Source organism: Mesocricetus auratus, unplaced genomic scaffold, assembly GCF_017639785.1.
Source record: "Mesocricetus auratus isolate SY011 unplaced genomic scaffold, BCM_Maur_2.0 Super-Scaffold_100021, whole genome shotgun sequence".
Classification (NCBI taxonomy): domain Eukaryota; kingdom Metazoa; phylum Chordata; class Mammalia; order Rodentia; family Cricetidae; genus Mesocricetus; species Mesocricetus auratus.
The window spans coordinates 29,381,386-29,395,458 of record NW_024429202.1 but is presented as its reverse complement, the minus strand read 5'-3'; the positions used below and the strand labels follow the sequence as shown (position 1 = coordinate 29,395,458).

At 45.0% G+C, this 14,073-nt stretch overlaps 1 protein-coding gene across 6 annotated transcripts in view; it reads right to left on the bottom strand.

The window, feature by feature from the left end:
• Vwa3b (von Willebrand factor A domain containing 3B) overlaps positions 1-14,073 on the bottom strand; it is a 175,361-nt gene that overhangs the window by 96,422 nt on the left and 64,866 nt on the right. The window lies entirely within an intron of this gene.

The following is a 14,073-nucleotide window of genomic DNA, read 5'->3' as shown; positions in this document are numbered from 1 at the left end:
CTGCTAGACTATAGAGCCCACGTGTCTCCTCAGGAAATACACTACAGCAGGACTCTTACTTTTTACCTCATTTCTTCCTCTACGTGTGTGGTCTGGCCTCACATCAGAATGGCTCTGGCTGAGAGATCAGGGTCATGTGTCAGGAAAGCATTGAATACAGGATCAGAAGCTATGGGTTCAAGCCTGGGCTGTGCCATCTGCTATCTTAGGCAAATGGCTCCAATGTGATCCACCCATTTGGCCATTCTGAGCTCAAGCAAATATCTTTACCTGCAGATGGAAGATGGTATCTGCCTGGCCTTCTTGGAGAGAATCTGATTTTGTATTTATTGGAAATGTATTCTACGCTTCCAGGTCATTGAAATAATGCATTCACTCTACTCAGTATGGGGGAAGGGTGGGCTTTCTTTTGACACACTGTTAACTAATCCAGGGACTCCTAATGCCTGAATTTCTATAGACCCAGCTCATGGCTTAGACAAGTGATATGACTTAGAAATGTTGTGAGACTGAACCCAAAACGTGGTAGATATTTGGTTCCCAATATGGCAACAGGGCCCAAATGAGTATGGCTTCTAATAGAGTTTAGAAACCACTGATACTGAGAACTGCCTAACAACGTGCATGGCAGCCAGGATCTGAGATGTAGACCAAGATTTTGCATCAGTGTGTCTTAGTTCATTTTGTGTTGCTGCAGCAAACAGCATTCAGTGAATCTGGTCACATGAATGTGCTTTGGGACAGGGGGTTAAAAGGAGGAGGTCCATGCAGCCTGTAGACAGGCAAGGTCACACAACATACCAACATGGGAGGGTACCTTCCATGAGCTCCCTTGCCCCTTTGGTAAAGTTAATCCCTGTTTAGAGTGTGGCCCTGGGCTCTGAGGGCTCAGAAACCTCATCAGTCAGCTGAGGTGTCTGTAGTTATATCTAAGATGTCTCATCTCATCTTACAGGTTACAGATCAGAAGGCTAGCCATCTACCAGCTTTAGGCATAAAGACTGTTTCAAGGACCGCACAGTGAGTACCTTAATCAGAGGCTGCTCAAACTCCTTGTGATGATGCAGTGTAGCTCAAAACCTACATCCTTGCTCCTGTACACTTCAGGTCATCTCTAGATCACGTATAACGCCCAGCACAAGGCAACGCTTACAAACATGCTAACTGTACTGTTGAAGGAACGGTGACAGAAAACCTGCACATTGCTGGTACAGCTGGCTTTTTCTTCTTCTTAAATATTTTTATTCATAGTCAGTCAGGGCCTGAGACTACAAGGCACCGACTGTCATTAAAAGTTGCTCCCAGAGTTTGTCCTGCTTTGCTTTCTGTTGCTATAACAAAACACTGGACTAACTGAAAGGGTTTATGTCAGCTTATCATTTACAGTCCGTCATCTAGAGAAACCAAAGCAGGAACTTAAGGCAGGAAGTGAAGCAGAAGCCATGGAGGAATGTTGCTTCGAAGACACGCTCACCTTGCTTTCTTAAACAACCCAGGATCATCTGCTTAGGGGGTGGCCCGGCCCACAGTGGGCTGGACCCTCCCACATCAATCATTAATCAAGAAAATGCCCCACAGACAAGCCCAAGGGCAGATCTGATAGCAGCAATTCCTTATTTGAGGTTCCCCTTTCCCAAGTGACTATAGTTTGTATCCAGTTGACAAAACGTAGTCAACATGGGGTTAGAGAGATGGCTCAGTGGTTAATAGCATGCACTGCTCTTACAGAGGGCCAAATTTGTGGTTCCAGTAGCTGCATTGGGCAGGTAGCATCTGCCTGTAACTCCAGCTCTGAAGAATCCAATGTCCTCTATGACCTTTGACACCTACACACACACCACACACCACACACACACACACACACACACACATATTTAGAGATTTATTTTTGTCTTAATAAAAATAAATAGCTAAACAAAAGATTAAATTACTTTCAGGCATTCCACATTTAAGAGTTTATATAATTAGAATAGGACTTGGGGAAATGAGATAGCTCGCAGCCAACTAGTTCTCGATAACATGTAAAGGGGCTACCCATGAGTGAGTCAGATGAGCCAGGTCCTCAGATTTCAATACAATGCCTTGACAGAACTCACTCTGAAACCTACTAGCATTGGAACTGATCAAAGATGGTTTCTGCTTTCAAACTTTCAGCCAGCGTGGCACCAAAAGCCCTTCTGAGCACCATCCTGAATGCCAGCAGTTGGCTTCTGCATAAACCAGTGTCCTCCTACCCTTCTCAAGGAATTCAGTCAGATGCCTCCCAGAACACCAGCCCCCTGAGCTTCCCTGGAGGGCTCCTGGTACCACTGAAAGCAGATGAAAGATGTGGCTGTTTCTTGTGGGGAGATCAGCCTCCTTGGAGAAGCCTTCCACTGACTTCTTCAGTCGTTGTTAATTACTCTCTTCTTTATTTCCTCCTTGTATAGCTGCTTCCTTTTTTCCTTTTCTCTGTTCAGTCGGAGTAATGGGAAATAAAATTTTCATTCAATGGTTTCTGTAGCAACATGTAACCGTTCACTCTGTTTCGGGGGGATGAAGGCCCTTCATCAAGCATTAAGTTCAAACTCAGAAGAAAAAGAACTTTCTGAAAGCCATACAAACCAGTCCTAGAAAGGGTTTTTCAAGAGTCGAAGATGAACCTTCACCTTCCAGCATCATGCAGGCCCAAGGGTGCCGCTGCTTAAGGGCAGGAGTCAGGCTCCCAATTATCATCAGAAAGGGAGCAAAGATGCCTTCCAATCTGAGCTTCATAAAGGAAATCAGAGGCAGTCAAACAATCAAAGCAGAGAGCTCAGGCGTTCCAGAGCTGGAGAAATGAGGGGAAAGTGAAGTGCTTTTCATACTCATTCACTGCTAATTACACCAATTAGTGGCTGAGCCTCGTTAGCCTGAGGTGGGTAAGGGCATCGTCTGTTCATTAGCATCACTCACTAAGGGATCCTCTCCCAATTCTCCTGCAGTTACTTTAATTAAGAGTGCCGTACGAATTCTCCCCTTCCGAGCCTTTGCATACTGCAGAGGTGTGAGCTCACAGTGATGCTGAACACACGGGCCTCCTCATCCGCATGGCAGATTGCTAAAGACGTTCTTGAAGTTCTGCACAAGGGAAGCAGACCGTGGAGCGCATCCACGCTGCAGAATTTACTTGCCTGGTCCTCTCTATCCTACTGATCCATCTCAAAACATTTTTTTTCAGGCAGGAAGCCATACTGAATAATGCTTTAGAAAACCATCACGGTATAACCCAGGACTCAATCAAAATGATATTGAGTATGGCTTACCAGGACTCATCCCCTGCTTCTGACTCTCATACACCTACCCTCAGAATCAGATGCTTAAGGATTTACCCCCCCCTATACCGCACCCTCTATCCTCCTCCACTGAAAGCTATTCAACTGCCATATCATCCCTGCTATGCTAGTTCCCTGTACTGTCAGTGAATGAATGCATTCCGTTTCTAGAGATAGCGTCAATCTGATGATTCTGCAGAGAACTCCACATGCTCTGCCCCCCACTGAGTGCCAATCGCTGCTACTCAGAAAGAGGGCTCCTTAGACAAAGAGCTGAGGAGCCCAAAAACCTTGGGGATTATTGATGACTTCATTTTAAGTGTTTTTTTTTTTTTTTCCAGAGCATGGGCAAGTAGTCTCTCCACAAACAAGATTCCCAATCCTACTGTTTGGTTTCTGAAGCTATTTAGTTCCAGAGTCTTTCTGTCCAGATTATGGAGGGCGTGTAGCCTACACATCAGAGCCTGAAACACACTGGAAGGGAGGGAGGGAAGAGAGAGGGAGGGGTCAGAATTGAGGGCAGCTGGGAACAGAAGGAGATGAACAGCAACTCTAAGGAGTTCCAGTCCCTCCTGCTGGGTGACTCCCTAGGAAGAGAAGAGCTGCAGTCCTGTGGTTCCTCTGAAGGTGATGCCTGCTCTGGGTGGGAGCCCGGGGATGGGTGGTGACTGTGTATGGCATGAGCCAGAGGTCCACTTTTGTGCAGTTGCACACATCTCTGTGCTCGTCTGGTATCTGTTATGCACACCTGCTAAAGCACTGGATGCCGAACGCATTGAACGCATGTGCTCAGGGCCTCACAGGTACCAGCAGGGAGGATGGAGATGGAGGACAGAAACCCATTGTTCAACAGATGCTTCTCGGCAAAGATGAAGGAAAATAGCCTTAGTGTCCTAGGTACTAGGCATGAGGGTTGAGGCCCGATGGGATGCACCAAGGGGCCTAGTGTCGAATGTCAAATGTGTTCCTGAGTCCAAGCAGGAAGCTCTAGACTCTGCTCCAAAAGGGTTATCAGGTAACTTTCAGAAGCCTGTTAGAATTTGAAACCCTTACCTTCAAGGGAGAATGAAGTGGAGTCCCAGGGAGCTTTAGGCCTGTTCTCCCCTGGAATACTGTGAAGTGATTGTATTTATTTATTTAATTTTTACTTCCCTCTTGTTAAATCTGTAAAAATCAAAGTTTGGTTTTCATTGTAATGAAGGGCTCTGTCGCTCACCCGATTTGTTTATTCCAATCCTCGGGTCACTAGCTCCCAGAATCCTCTGAGGGTGGAAAAGAAAGGGAGAGAAAGGAAATGAGGCAGAAAAGACCCAGGTTAAAAAGAAAGCACAGTACTAACAACGGAGAGAACACGGAGGAGGAACAAGAGTCCTTTGGTGCCCACTTCTCTGCTGTCTCTTCTCCATCACTATGAGAGATGCACTGGAAATGGCTCTCATTGCTGGCAGCATCTCAGCTGTGAGTGGGGCAGCTTCAGGAGGACGCTAAACCATAACACCCGCCCAGACTGCTCAGTGTTGGGGAGCAATAGTTCAGTCCAGTGACAAACCCACACACAGACAAGGAGAAAACATTACCAGGAGCTCAGACTACAGGAGAAGAATCACAGAGGCATGCTCAGATGAGCCTGCACCCAACGCCCACTTCAAGTGTGAACCACGGGGGCAGGCAGCAACTTTATACACCTCCAACAGCAACTTTAGAAACAACTGGGCTGGGAACCAGAAAGATGGCTCAGCAATTGAGAAGGCCCGAGTTCAATTCCCAGCACCCACTGGTGGCAAGCAACTATTTGATGCTCTCTTCTGGCCTCCTGAGGTACTACACACATGTGGTGCAGATACAAAACACCCATACACCTACAATTTAGAAAAATAATAGTAATAAATCTTCTTTAAAAACTGTTTAAAATAGCTAGGTTGTGGCAAGATCTATAAACCAATTCAGAATTTAGGTAGAAAGTGGACAGATGAGGTTAAGAGAAAAGTCTAAACAGACTTTGGGAGTTTGGGAAATTGTGAGATCTGAAGGTCTCATAAGTATGTAATGAAGGCTGGGTTCTCAGTTGTTTATTTCCAAACTGCAACCATCCATTGTTTTTCTTCACCTAGAGTCTTCATGAACATCTTATTTCTAAAGACTTCTGTTCTTGGGTACCTGTTCCTTTTCTCCATAGTGTCCACTGAGGCATAGTGTCACACTTCTGAGGTTCCTGTCTTAGTCACTGTTCTGTCGCTGTAAGGAGACAGCATGACCAAGACAACTTACAGAAGAAAGCATTTAACTGGGGGCTTGCTTACCGTTTCAAAGGTTCAATCCATCCTCATCATAGTGGCAGGCAGCCAGGCAGGCACGGGGCTGAAGAAGTAGCTGAGAGTTCTCATATGGTTTGCAGCTTGCAGGCAGAGAGGGCAAGCAAGACTCGGCCTCCTACTACCCCTCCTCCAACAAGACCACACCTCCTCCAACAAGGCCACGCCTCCTCCAACAAGGCCACACCTCCTCCAACAAGGCCACACCTCCTAATCCTTCCTAAACAGTCCTACTAACTGGGGATCACTGAGAGTCACTCTCATTCAAACCACCACAGTCCCATTTATCTTATCTCCGCTACTCTTGGTATTGATAACAGACAAACCACTGCTGAGCCTAAGACAATATGTATTCGTGTGTATGTTTGTTCCAAAGTATTATAATTTAACAATTACATTGAGGTATTTAATGCATTTTGAGGTAATTTTTTTGTGTGCGTATATGGGTTAGATAAGAGACCAAGAGCATTGTGCATGTATACAATCCAGTTGATCCCATGCCATTTGTTGGAAGGTTATTTTCTTCACATTGAAATTTTTTGTCAAAATTAAATCTACAATAAATATTTACTTTGGGGCCACTCTGTGAACCTGTGCATCTGTGTTTTCAGAGGGTTTTTCTGTATAGTCCTGGCTCAATGGAAACTCACTTTGGAGTCCCAATTGATTTTGAAGCTGCTGTCTTCCTGCCTAGGTCTTCCAGAATGTTACCACACATAGCCTTTATGTATCCATTTTTGGCCAGCATTACAAGGCCTTCGTTATTACAGTTCTGTTGCAGATTTTAAAGATGAGACACAAGCATCGTCCAACTTCAATGTATCCTTTGCATTTCCATGTAAGTTTAGGAACAGCTTGTCAATCTCTGCCAAAAAGCCAGCTGAGATTTCTGGCAGAGATTGGGCTAAACTCATAAGTCAGTTTGGAAGAGGCCATCTCAAACAAGCTTATCACATGACTTTGTTTGTTTGTTTTTGAGACAGGGTTTCTCTGTATTGTTTTGGAGCCTGTCCTGGAAGTCGCTCTGTAGACCAGGCTTGGTCTTGAACTCAGAGAGATCCCCTGCCTCTGCCTCCTGAGTGCTGGGATTAAAGGCATGTGCCACCACCGCCTGGCTGATCTGCATCTTCTTTTCAGTATACAATTCTTATGCTACTTCCAATAATTTTTCCTAGTATTTAAATGTCTATGCATGTGTATGTATGTGTGTATTCATGTGTGTGGTGTGTGTGTGTGTGTGTGTATGTGTGTGTGTGGTTATGTGAACTCATGTTCGTGTGAAGGCCAAAGGACAACCTTAAGTGCTTTTCCCAGGAACACCATCCCTTCCTTTAAGACAAGGTCTCACATTGCCCTGGTGCTCGTCAATTAGGCCAGAGTGCCTGCCCAGTGAGCTAGGGATGTCCCTCTCTCCACTGTTGCAATAATAAGCATGTTCCATCTTGCCTAGCACTATCTGGGTTCTGTGGATCAAACTCAGGTCCTCCTGTTTAGGAGGCAAGCCCTTTACTAATGGAGCTCTCTCTCCAGACCCTTAATTTTAATTTTAGGTGGATTTATAAGTGGAATTCTTTCCTTAATGTCACTCATGGCCTATCCCTTGCTAAGCTATAGAAATACATTTGACTGGGTTTTGATGTTCTCCTCTTCATGCAACCAGAATTTATTAGCTCTGATAGTTTCTTTGTGGATTCTGTAGGGTTTCTATATGAGTAACTGTTTTCTGTAAATATTGTTTTACTTCTTGGGTGCCAAAATGGGAACATATTCTTTTTCTTGGTTGGCGGTACTGTCTAGACTCTCTTGCTTCTGTTTAGCAGAAGTAGTGAGAGCGGACATCCTGTCTTTCCTCTGACACCAAGAATATTATCAGGCCCTCATTGGTTACTTTAGCTGTGCGTATTTCACAGATGCTCTTTCTCAGGTTAAGAGTGAGACTTTGGGGGTCAGAGAGAAGACCCGGCAGTTAAGGGCACTGGCTACTCTTGTGGAGAACCTGAGTTTGATTCCCAGCACCCACATTAATTGGCTTACAACCTCCTATAAATCCAGCTCTAGACGATCCAATGCCTCTGGCTTAATAAGCTCCCATACACATGTGGCATGCACACACAAACACATACACACATATAAACATAATTTAAAATAAAATAGAGGCTGAGGAGATAGCTCTGTGGTTAAGAGCACTTGTTGCTCTTGTAGAGGACCTGGGGTCAGTTTTCAGCATCCACATGGCAGCTTATAACTGTCTGTAACTTCAGCTCCAGAGGATCCAACCCTCTCCAAACTCCCATGCAGACCAGGGATGCACATGATACCTATACATCATACAATCAAAAACAGTCATATACAGAAAGTAAAAAGAAACACGAGAAATCCAAGAAAATATTTCTCTCATTTTTCATGACAGGGTTTCTCTGTGTAGCCCTGGCTGTCCTGGAACTCGCTCTGTAGAACAGGCTGGCCTCAAACTCATAGATCCATCTGCCTCTGTCTCTGCCTCCCAAGTGCTGGAATTAAAGGCATGCACCACCACCACCTGGCCCCAAAATTTTTAAAGGATATCTTAGATTTCTGTTTTCTTGGGGCTTTTACCTTTCATTTTGTTTCTGTTTTCATGGTGGGCTATTGCATTTTGTTGAATGATTGTCCCATCTGTGTTGAAATGACTGTGTGGTTCCCTCTAATATTCTGTTAGTACTGTATATGATATTTGTTGACTTTTAGATATTAAATCAACCTTAGGTTTCTTTGATGTCTCTCATCTGGTCAAGTTATATAATTCTTTTTTCTGGTGCATGTAGTTTTCCATTATTTTGCAGAATTTTTCTATCTTCATAGTAAATATTGAAATTTAATTTTCTTGTAGAGTCCTTGGTTTTGGTGTGAAGGTGACATTGGTCTCATAGACTGAACTAGGAAGTAACATGTCTTCCTCTTATATATTTTTAAGATGTTTCTAGAAGTGGTACCAATTATTGTTTTAAGATTAATTTAATATTTTAAAAATTTCCCATGCATGCACACACACACACTCAACCACTCATACACTTAAGTGTGGGCACCTGAGATCCAGTAGAAAATGTCAGATTCTCTGAAGCTGGAGTTACAGGTGGCTATGAACTTCCAGACATGGATGCTGGGAACTAAACTCAGACCCTCTGCAAGAACACACCCACTTGTAACCACTGACCTTCTCCCCAGCTCTCTACACATTTTAAAATGTAGCTTTCTTGAGGGCTCACAGTTTGCTTGTTTAGAAAACTGTGGCACAGATAGCATCTTTACCAAGAGGTACATGGCAGGAATGTGCCAAGCCAGCTTTAATCTTTAATACATTCCCAACTGCAGTTCCCTGCATCTCACCACTGCTGGGGACTACAACAAAATCTTGCTGGTTATTTAATACATCAACAACAAAATGACCATCTTCCCTCTCCATTGGTTCAGTAAACACTCTCTCAAAGCCTGTCTGAAGCCGGGTGGTGGTGGTGCACGCCTTTAATCCCAGCACTCAGGAGGCAGAGGCAGGCGGATCTCTGAGAGTTCGAGGCCGGGATGGACCGACAGCCTCCAAAACAATACAAAGAAACCCTGTCTCGTTAAAAAAAAAAAAAACCTGTCTGAAGGGCTTGAAAGAGCCTCTAGCCTCGTGACATTGAATTTGATATTTTGGAACAAGTCAATATTCAGAGTCAGAACTTGGGCACGGATAGTAAACACTGGGGCTCTCAGGGTTCAAGATTAAACCAAGGAGCCCTTGAAATGTTTCAGTTGTAGCATAATCCAAAAAGAAGTTTGTCAAAATTCTTTAGTACTCCACGACAAAGGTCAGATTCTGCCTGGATCCTACACAGAGGGAGTGCCGAGGTGGGTGTGCCAGGGCCCCTGGGCAGCCAGCCCACCTCCTGGGCTTTATCAATAGCCCTGTATGGAGATATAATTAACCACAACAACCAATTACACGCTTACCTGTGGAAATCAGCACCCTCTGAACAGCGTATGGCCAGGTAAACACTCGCATTATGGCTTTTCCCTATGGGCCAAACCCATTTTCTGTCCTTTATTTTTTTTAAAGTTTTTATTTTTATTCAATTTGATATCTCATTTCATCTCCTTTGTTGTATTGTTTGTAATCTTAGTGATTGTTTGCAACTAACAGTGCACATCTTCAACCAGTCATGGTCTAACGTCAGGTGACGTATCATTTCATCAACAGCACGGGCTAATGGTAAACTCAAATTGTGTACGTCTAAACAAGTACTTTGCCTGTGTGTGTGTGTGTGTGTGTGTGTGTGTGTGTGTGTGTGTGTGTGCACATACACATGTGTGTGGAGACCAGAAGCCAATGTTGAATATCTTCTGTTGCATTTATTTATTTGTTTGTTTGTTTTGAGGCAGGATCTCTCACTGAAGTCAGAGCTCACCGGGTTCCAAATTGCATGCCTTTTGTTTCCTTCTCTTGACTGAGTGTTCTGGTTCACACTACAAGAGCTCTGCTGAATAAAGGTATTGAGGTGGGCATGCTTGGTTTGTTCTAGATCTTAAGAGAAGGTACATAGATTTCGCCTCTCAGTATATTGCAGCTGTTTGGTATAATACAAATGACCCTCAATATGTTCTTGTCATCAAACCATCTGACAGATTTTGTTTCTTTCAGGTTATCAAACTTGTCGGTGCATAGTTGTTCACAGTGACCTCAGTGACCTCCTCCCTTTGTGAAGTGTCAATTGTTCTCTATTGGTCTCGCCTGTCCTCTTTCTCACTTAGTCTAAGTCAGGGGTTGTCTGTTTGAAGAACTCTGATTTGCCAATCTTTGGTGGGTTTTATCCTTTCTACTTCCTCTCTGCTCAAATCTTTCTTTCTTTCCTTATATTCATGTGTGGCATGGCTAGTTCTCCCATCTCCAGCTCCTGGAGAGGCAGTGATAAGCAGTCTTAGATCTTCCAACTTTCCCAGTGGGGGCACAAGTTGGTATACACTCTCACTTTGATAGCACTTCTGCTGTAGGCTTTGATATGTGGTGTCAGGGGAAAAAAACTAATTTTCTTCTTGATTTTATCATTGATCCATTGTTTACTTTCCAGGTGTCATGTCACCCGGATGGGTGCCACCATCCAGGATAGCTATGATGCAACCCAACGCAAGATCAGAAACATTTTAAAACATTGTGAGGGGCTGGAGCAATGACTCAGTGATTAAGAGCACTGGCTGCTTTTCTAGGAGACCTGGTTCAATTCCCAGCACCCACATGGTAGTTAATAGACATCTGTAACTCCAGTCCCAGATAATCTAATGTTTTCTTCTGGCCTCCATGGGCACCAGACATGCATAGGGTGGATAGACATAATTGCAGGCAAAACACATACACACACACATATTTAAAACACCCTGAGCATGAATCCTGTAGATGACAATAACATGTCTCAATGTCAAAAAGGTTGGACATACCTACTAGATGCATATTGACATATGAAATCATGTGGTCACTTTCATTAATTCAGCACTGGGTGGCACCCAGGTAGAGATAAGCCATGAGTCTGCTGTCAGCATGTAGTCACTGTTTCAGGATCAAAGGGCAACCCAAGCCCAGATTTCTTGAATATGCTGATTGTGTGTTGTTCAGCAAGAACCAAGACAGCACATCAAGTGAGTAGGCTGTCCTCACAAGCCACGCCCTGTGACCTAGAAAGGTCCACATGTCTCATTCATAGTCACCAGCCCGAGGGCAGACACAGAAGGATTCTGTCTGGCTCTGACCATAGTCACAGTGTGTGATTAGTCTCAAGCTATGTCTCCCTAGTCGCAACTATGGCTACTAACATCACCAACCTTTGTACACCCTAATCCAACAACCTGCCAAGACCAGCCCAACAACTAGGCTACAGCCCAGGCCCACAGGGCTATGGATTGCCAGCTGATCCTGTGAATCTCTGATCCACAACCATTGCCACCACCATATTCAATGGCAGCTGAGACAGTGATCCATGTCCCAGTGTGGTGTGTCTTCTAGCACTACAAATACTTCACAGAGGTCCCATCTACTGGCAGATCTGGGATGGAGGCCATTAGAATATGCCTAGCCTTCAGTTTGACCAGCTGAGCACTCAATTCCAGAAAGTCTTTTGATTCTGATTGTCTTACTCACATCAAATGTGATGCCATGCCATTCTAGATTGGGGTGATGTTGGTGAATGCAGTCCCTTAACCATCTTAGCATATGCTAAGCCAAGCTACCTCTGAGTCTCACAGCTGGAAGTACTCACACAGTCTTGGGTATCTGAGGCCTATCACACAGCTGGCAGAGATGTAACCCAAAACTCAAGTATATCCCCTTGGGGCACAAGTCTCTACCAGGTTGGTAGAACAGTTGTGTCCCTGTCTCTAAGCAGTGGTCTGGTAATAGTTGTGATACCCAAGTTGTGGGATGGGGATGGTAGAGACAGTCCCTTGGCCATCAACAGTGATGGTAAGATGGGCTGCACTTGGTTTTCCTAGTGACAGGAATCTGCACTGGCTCAGGAGGGGGTGTGCTCGAACCCACTCTCAAACCAGATACAGTGTGGCTAAAACTAGAGTCTGTCCCATTAGCACACAGGTCTCTTCTCTTCCTGAGGCTCCATCCTTGAGCTCGGGCCCACCTCCAGTTCCTACTAGCTGCTGGGTCTTACTGCATCGAGCTTGCAATTGAGCACTACCACAAATCTTTTGGACTAACTTTCTGGCCTCTCCCCATGGTGAGCTATGTCTTACTCCCTGCTCTGCAGCTAGGGTTAAAGAAGGGTTAATGGAAGCAGTCAGTCACATGGCCCCACACAGTTCAGCTGCCCATTCTGCGGGTAGTGGCCTAGCGGTAGGTATCACATAGCTTTGCCCACCACTGTTTCATTGTGGCAGGTCTGTACTGAGTTTCAAGTCTAAGGCCCGGGCATAACTCTTTCTCCCTCCACCCATCAGGGAGGCATCTCAGGCTGGGCTACTCAGAATCAAAGAAGTAGTGATGAGGGCCAGTTGCCTTGCTTTCTTTGCTATTGCTGTGATTAAAACATTGATCAAAGCAATTTGGGGGAGGAAAGCATTTATTTGGCTTATATGTCTACATCATAGTCCATCATCAGTGAAAGACAGGGCAGGAGCTCAAGGCTGGGGCCTGGAGGCAGAAACAGAAGCAGAGACCACAGAAGAACCCTGCTTACTGGCTCGCTCACTCAGCTACCTTTCTTATACAGCCCAGGTCCACCTGCTTAGGGAAAGGACCACCCACAGCAGAATGGACCCTCCTCTATCAATTAATAAAATGCCCCACAGACATGCCCATAGGCCAATATGATAGAGGCAATTCTTTAATTAAAGTTGCCTCTCTCCCGGTGACTTTACTTTGTATAACTAACCAGCACAGGAGGCCATTACCCGAACATCTCTCTCAGCTGCCATACCATTCTGCCTCTCCCCTGTCCATTTTGACTGACTGATTTTTTTCCCCTCTTCAAAGGTCACCTTTTCTTGCTTCTTTTCCTGCACAATAGTCTTTGACTGAATGCCAGTCATTGTGAATTTGGTCTTGGTACGTGCTGAACAGTTCTGTGCCTTGCAAATCTCTCTGAGCTCTATTGTGAGATGTAGTTATGTTACCTGGAAACTGTTTTTTTTTTTTTTTTCACGTCTCACTTTGATGGCTTCTGAGGAATGCCCAGAGCAGTGTTCTGCTTGAGGCTCATCATTCCCGACCACTGAAGTTAAGACCTTCCCAAGTAGTCTTAAGGACCCCCCCATAAGATACAGGGTCCTCTGACTCTGTTCCTGAGGCTGTGTGAGGACTATCTGTCTTTCTTCCTATTCCTTCCGGTAGCCCCCACCTGTCAGACACCTTTCTTCCGAGTGCGAACTGATTCTCAAGGAGGAGCCTCTACATGCCTCTTTGCTTATGCGTCTCTTCCCATTCTGGCACGCTCCGCTGTGAGCTGCAGCTGCCTTGTGCCTTCCAGACTCCAAGCTCTGTCTCTGCAAACTTGGCAAGTTTTGACAAGCTCCTCCTGGCTTCCTCCTCCATGTCTCACGGCCTCCTGAGGCAATCAACAGGGAAGAGCAATGGCACCTTTCTTCTGCCCTGTGCCTTGTTGCTTGGTGTCCAGAGACCCTTTGTCTAATTCATCTGCAGTCTACACAAATGACAATCCAAGCCTTCCCTTTCCCACCCCCCACCGCTATCTCCTTCAGTCTTTAGGTCTTGAGCAGTCAAACTGAGGGAATAGCCACCTTCCCACAAAGCAGACATGGGGTCTTTGCCTCACTGACCATGGGCTGTGACTAGGAAAGGGGTAGTCAGACATCCTCCGTGAAGATGCTGGAGTCAAATTCAGACAAAGGCTTAGATGACTACCCAGTGGAAGAATGATCATGATCAAATTTCCCCTTATAATATAAATGGTACATCCTGAGTATTTTTTAAATGGCTGCTTAGAGTTGTT